Source organism: Nyctereutes procyonoides, unplaced genomic scaffold (genome assembly GCF_905146905.1).
Source record: "Nyctereutes procyonoides isolate TBG_1078 unplaced genomic scaffold, NYPRO_anot_genome, whole genome shotgun sequence".
Lineage (NCBI taxonomy): Eukaryota > Metazoa > Chordata > Mammalia > Carnivora > Canidae > Nyctereutes > Nyctereutes procyonoides.
In genome coordinates, this window is record NW_026575126.1 from 61,801,657 (window position 1) to 61,807,789 (window position 6,133).

Sequence of the window (6,133 nt, forward strand, 5' to 3'; positions counted from 1 at the left end):
AGATGACGGTGTGGGGCTGTCACAGGCAAAGACGAGTCAGTGGCACGTATCGAGAATCTGGAAATAAGCCCTCACATTCACACTCCACTGATTTTCCAGAAGGGCATCATGTCAATTCAACGGGAGAAAATAGTGTTTCAACAAACAGACAACTGGACATCCAGGTGCAAAAAAATAGACACCACCTACAAAAATTAACTCAGGAAGGGTCAAAGACCCAAATATAGGAGCTAAACTGTAAAAAGGAGAAAACATGTCATAAATCTTCACCACTGAATCCCTTAAAATCATCCTGTGTGCACACATTTTGGGCAACTCTGGTGTACTATGGTCTCAGGCCACAGGTGAGGCGACAGAGGCCCAGCTCTGGGTGAGGCCCTGACCCCCTAGGAACAACCTTGGTGTGCACTCTCTCTGAGACAAGGACGAATGAATGAATGAAGAATGATGAGCTTCTAGAAACCTGGCAACCTCCGGCTGTCTAGAATTTGGGGAGGCCGTCTGGGTGGGCACTGCTCTGGGGGAAGGGGCAGGGGGCGTTGGTGCTGCTGGCCGCGCTGGACGACTGGGTGGAGGGCCCCGGACCAGCACAGGAGGGGAGGGGGGCCCTGGGGTCGAGCAGAGTTCACGGCAGGCCCTGCGGTGCTGAGCCAGGAGACCTGGGGCCTTGGCGCCCCGCGAGACAGAGCCTCCTGCTCCAGGGGCAGCCGCCTCTCTGGGAGCACAGGTCCCGGCAAGTCTGCAGAGGCCTCTTTCTTGCCGAAAATGCAGCTGTAGGAAAGGCTCACAGTTTCTCTCTGGGGCCCTGTGGAGACCTGGGGCCCCTGCAGACAGGCACCGGGGGATGTGATGGGGATGCCTGCCTGCTCTCCCTGAGGCCAACCAGAAGGACCCGGGAACAGCTGGACAGAAAGGGCCCCAGTCACCCCAAAAGAGGACCCCCTTGAGGCACCGGGGGAAGGTACCCAGTGCCCTCGGGCACCCCCTGAGCTGCCACAGGACGATACCCACCCAGGCCTATGCGGAGCCCCAGAGATCTGCAGGCATGTCAGGAGCAGCAGGAAAAGCCAGAATGGGGCACCCCCCCACCCCGCCGGACCCTCCGGCAGGCACCCCCTGCAGGGGCACAGCCCAGAGCCCAGAGGTGCTGATGAGCACAGGACTGAGCCACTGGCAGAGGTTGGAGGAACCTGTCCCAGGTGGCCGTGAGCATGGTAATGTGCCCTCGACAGTTAGGACGACATGCAGCCTGGGAGGCACTGCTACGGGCCTGGAGTCCCCCAGGGAAGGTGATGGGGACTCACAGCTCACGTTCAGGGGCCGACCCCCTTGAGGAGGCATGTGGCCTCCAGGGGAGTTGGCTGGTGGCAGTTTCCCCTCCACCTCGGTACCATGTAGGAGACACCCAGAGGGGAAAGAATTATTCTGCCCCAGAAAGGACCTTCTGGGCAGCACAGCGACTGGAGGAGCCCCGAGGGGGTGGCTAGGCAGAGCCAGGTGCCGGCCAGGGCCGCAGGGCTGCCAGTGCCAGCCCAGGAGCCAGAAGGGCTAGGGGGCACTTCACCCCCGGTGCGCCCGGTGGGGGCCTCAGGACGCAGGACGCAGGCCCAGCAGGGACTTGTGGCTGGTGCACGGCGGGGCAGTCCTCCCAGGAACGCTGCCCACTGATCGGCAGGCTGGGGGCCAGATAGCGAATACTCCACATTTTTTGGCGGCTCAAGGGCCTGGTTGGAAACAGTCACCGTTTTATTCTGCAGAAACCACACGCTTTGCATCCCAGTGCCCTGCAGGGAGTGGGGGTGGAGTCCGGCTGCAGCCGTCGGGGGGCTGGGCAGCACGGGGTGACAGGCCAGCTTCTGCACCTGGCAGTTACCTCGGAGGCCAGGCTGGGTGTCGCCTCCGCCCCAGGGGTGAATCCTGGGTCCCCTCCTTTGGTGCAGCCAGGACAACCTGAGGTGGAGGGCCCTGGGAGTCCCCAGGGGCAAGAGGACCCAGCCCTGCCTCTGTGAGTCCCCAGCTGATTAGGAGGCACAGTGGAACCCAGGAAGTCACTTCAGCGGAAGAAGGTGTGAACAGGGTGAGGGGTGGTCCAGGCTGGGATGGCGGGCAGAGAAGCTTCCAGGCCCCTCATACCTGGACACCACCTGGCCCTTCACCCACTCCGCACACTCTGTGCTGACAGCTCGGTGAGGAAGAGGACAGGAGTGTGAGTTTGCAACACTCTGCTGTCCTTGTTGGAGAAGTCACTCAGGTGCGTGGACAGGTGAGTTTTGGGGTCTGTGCAGCCTCCACCTCATGCTCCCCTGGTCTGGAGGGCAGGTCCTCCCTTACCGCCCCCTTTTGACTCCATCCCAAGGGCCTGCTTGGGGCCAAGTCCTTTTGCATACACCAGAGTGACCAGCACAGCTGTCTAGCAACGGTCTCCGAGAACGGGAAGTGACCTAAGGTCACACAGTGAGGACACCTGGAATCACATGACATGTCCAAGGTCATATGAGATACCCAAGGTCATGGTACTGGGTGGTCCAGGGCACATTAGAGCCCAATAGAGCCACATTCTCACACCCCACCCTCGGCTGCCCCAACACCTGGACACAGAGAGTCCGAGATGGATTTCTTTATAAAGAGCCCTCCTCGGCCAGAACGGGCTCAGGGCATCTGCTCTGCTTCAGTTCACAGGCCCCAGGGGATGCCTGCACATTGAGCCCCAGCACCCAAAACACTGGCTCCCTTGTCTGGGCCACCCCACCTGTTCTGGGCCTGCACCCCAGAATGGACAGAGCCGGCAAGGTCAGTGAGGAGCCCCAGAAGAGCAACTGGGACAACCGTTGGCAGCTGGGCAGGGCCCACGGCCCATCCCCAGATTCGGATTCGGCCCGGAGCGGCCGGGACATGGCCCTACCCTTGTGTGTCCAGTGGCCGTCTGGGACAGCTGTGTGCCCACTACTCAGCCCACCTTCTCAGTCCCATGCAGGCATACCCCCTGCGCCCCCCGCCCCCAGCAGAGGCAGCCTGATAGCACCATCAGGCTCCCTGCCTGCCTCCTCTGCTGCCAGCGGGGACCCCGCAGAACTGGGCCTCCCACGTGCAGACACCCACGAGGCACATACATGTATCCACTTTTGCCTGGGCGACAGCTCCAAGAGGCCCCGGGGGGACCCCAGGAGGGAGCCCAGGGCTCCTTGCTCCCTGCCTCATCCCTGAACCTCCACTCCAAGGACTATCTGGCCACCGGCCCGGCCCAGGCTCTGCTCTGGTGAACCAGGCAGAGGCATGACCCAGTCCACAACTGGTAACCTGGTAGCCCCATGGCTCTGAGGCCACATGGCCAGCCACCCACCCTCACCTTGGAGTGTGACCGGCCCAGGGGTCCCATCAAGCTTGCCAGTCACCCAGCTGCCAGGCAGTGCCTGACCCTGGTTCCACCTGAATTACTTAAAATATATATATATATGTATATATATATATATATATATATATATTTACTTACTTACTTATTTATTCATGAGAAATACAGAAAAAGGCAGAGACATGGACAAAGGGAGAAGCAGACTCCCTATGGGGAGCCTGGTGTGGGACTTGATCCCAGAACCCCAGGATCACGACCTGAGCCAAAGGCAGATGCTCAACTGCTGAGCTACCCAGGCATCCCTGAATTGTTAATTGAAATTTAAAAAAAAAAAAAAAAAGGGATCCCTGGGTGGCGCAGCGGTTTGGCACCTGCCTTTGGCCCAGGGCGCGATCCTGGAGACCCGGGATCGAATCCCACGTCGGGCTCCCGGTGCATGGAGCCTGCTTCTCCCTCTGCCTGTGTCTCTGCCTCTCTCTCTCTCTCTGTGACTATCATAAATAAATTTAAAAAAAAATAAAAAAATAAAAAATAAAAATAAAAAAAAAAGCTATTTTACATCACTGTCAAAACTGAGCTACCACAGCGTCGAGGCTAACTGAATTTCTAACGCAATGCTCAGTTCATGCAGACCCATTGAGTCTCGGTCTACGCCTCTGTAAAAGGGGCCACACGGCAGGCAGGATGGACTGAACCACATGCATCTCCTCACTGACTCCTTCCCCATAGGCCTGGGGCACCCACCGCAGCCTTGCCAAGCCCGGCACCTGGAGCCGTGGGACACAGCTGGCAGGGACTGGACGGGGACAACAGGAGGCTTCCCAGGAGAGCCGCAGCCAGGAGTCCAAGTGGACGTCAGCAGGGAGGGGCTGGGCTCACATGCCACCTCCAGCTGTGCCCTGGGAGACACCTGAGCATGGGAGCCTCTGTCTCCATCTACACGAGGAGGTCCTATGCCCCCCACAGACCATCCACAGGACCCTCACAGCCTCCAGGGGTCTGGGCCAGGGACCAGGCATCTCTGCTCCATTCCAGGGGAAGCAAGGCAGGTGGCAGAGAGCCTTCTACCCTGGAGCTTCAGCTCGGCTGGGACAGTCTGTATTGTGTGAGACACAGTGACAGGAATGAGCACTGCTGGGGGTGAGGGGCAGGCAAAATAGGGGAGCGAGGTTCAGAGGTACAAGCCTCCAGTTATTGAATGACAAAGTCCCGGGGATGAGAACAGCGTGGTGAACATAGTCAGCGATGCTGTAATAACTGTGTGTGGGGACACCACACTTGAGTAACGGACAGTCTCCAGTCTCTTCTTGTGCACCTGAAGGCAGCATAACGCCGTATGTCAACCATGCTTCCGTAATAAAACATAACTCAGCTCTGCAGACAGCCTGGCACGCAGTACCTGCCCAGGGCACACCTGCCATGGTGACGGGTCAGAAGTCAGGGCTTGGGTACCCCATCACGGGAAAGGGGAGGCTTCGGGCAAGTCCCATGTCTTCCTCCTCAGACCTTGCTCTGGCCCAGGGTCCGGGTGGCAGACATTCCTGACCGGGTGCCACCTATAGTGGCAGCTCCAGAGACAGACCACACAGGACACCTGAGGGCCCAGCCACCTGACATTCACAGGGCCAGCCAAGGCCCCAACACTTCAGAGCATCTCCTGCCCAGCCCACAACTCCTGGGGAGATGGAGCCCAGGGAGGCAGGGCAGCCCCTCAGGCCCCTGACTGAACTCTTCCTGCTGCCCATCCCCTGGAGAACTCCATGTGCTCCCTGATCCTCTGTTTTTCTGCTCGGGGTCTGCCCAGGAGGGTCAAAGGCATGCCAGGGGCACAGCGTCCTGTCCTTCCTTCCCACCCCCAGAGCGTGGGAGGCACTTGGGGGAGGCCTAGCACCAGAGAGTCAGGCACCCACGAGAGGCCTCCCACCAGAGGTGGTCTGAGCCTGGCCCAGACCAGGACACCAAGTCTGGGTGCGGAGTGGGAGCTGCTCCAAGCTAGATGGAGAGGCACCTTGTGGGCCTGGCACACGGCACGACCCCGACACGGGTTAAGGACACATATGACCAGGTGACTGCAGGTCTCCAGTCAGGTGCACCTCGTGGAAGAGCTTAAGGGCTTTATTCTTCTGCAACACTGGGCCCAGAAACACAAAAAGGAAGCTGTGACGTGCTTCAGCACAGGGAGGCTGAGGACCTGGAGGTCCATGCTGGGGTCTCCGTGTGCATCACACAGAACCCTTGCCATATGCCAAGCCACTGTCCCCACTGTGCAGATGCACACAGAGCCCCATGGCTCAAGGGCAGAGGGCGTGCAAGAGTGCAAGGGACCAGCCCCCAGCAGACGCTGACTTTTTGGCGCATCCAGGTGCCGCCCAGTGTGACAGGCCGGGAGGGGCCCAGGCAGGAGCAGAAATGCCAGGAATGCAGGGCAAAGCCGCAACAAAGCCTGCGGGGCCGTGTAGGCCTGCAATCCAGAAACAATCCAGCCACAGACCGCAGCCTCCGCCGGGCAGCAGCCCCTTCCTGGCTGGGCGTGGACGCCACCCTGCCCGCCCCGGCTCCGCCCAGCTCAGGCCCCGCTAGGGCAGCAGGCACGAGCGTCCCCCCACCGCCCCCCCGCAGCCACCACCAGCCCCAGCCAGGCTCGGGGGCCTCTTCTGGCAACGCCGCCTCCCCAGAAGCGCTCAGCCTCCTGCTCCAGTGCTCTAAGGGACAGACTAGCTCCGGCTTTGGGCAAAGACCTGGGCGGTACTCTCAGCATCCCAGGGAAACATAAATACATAAATC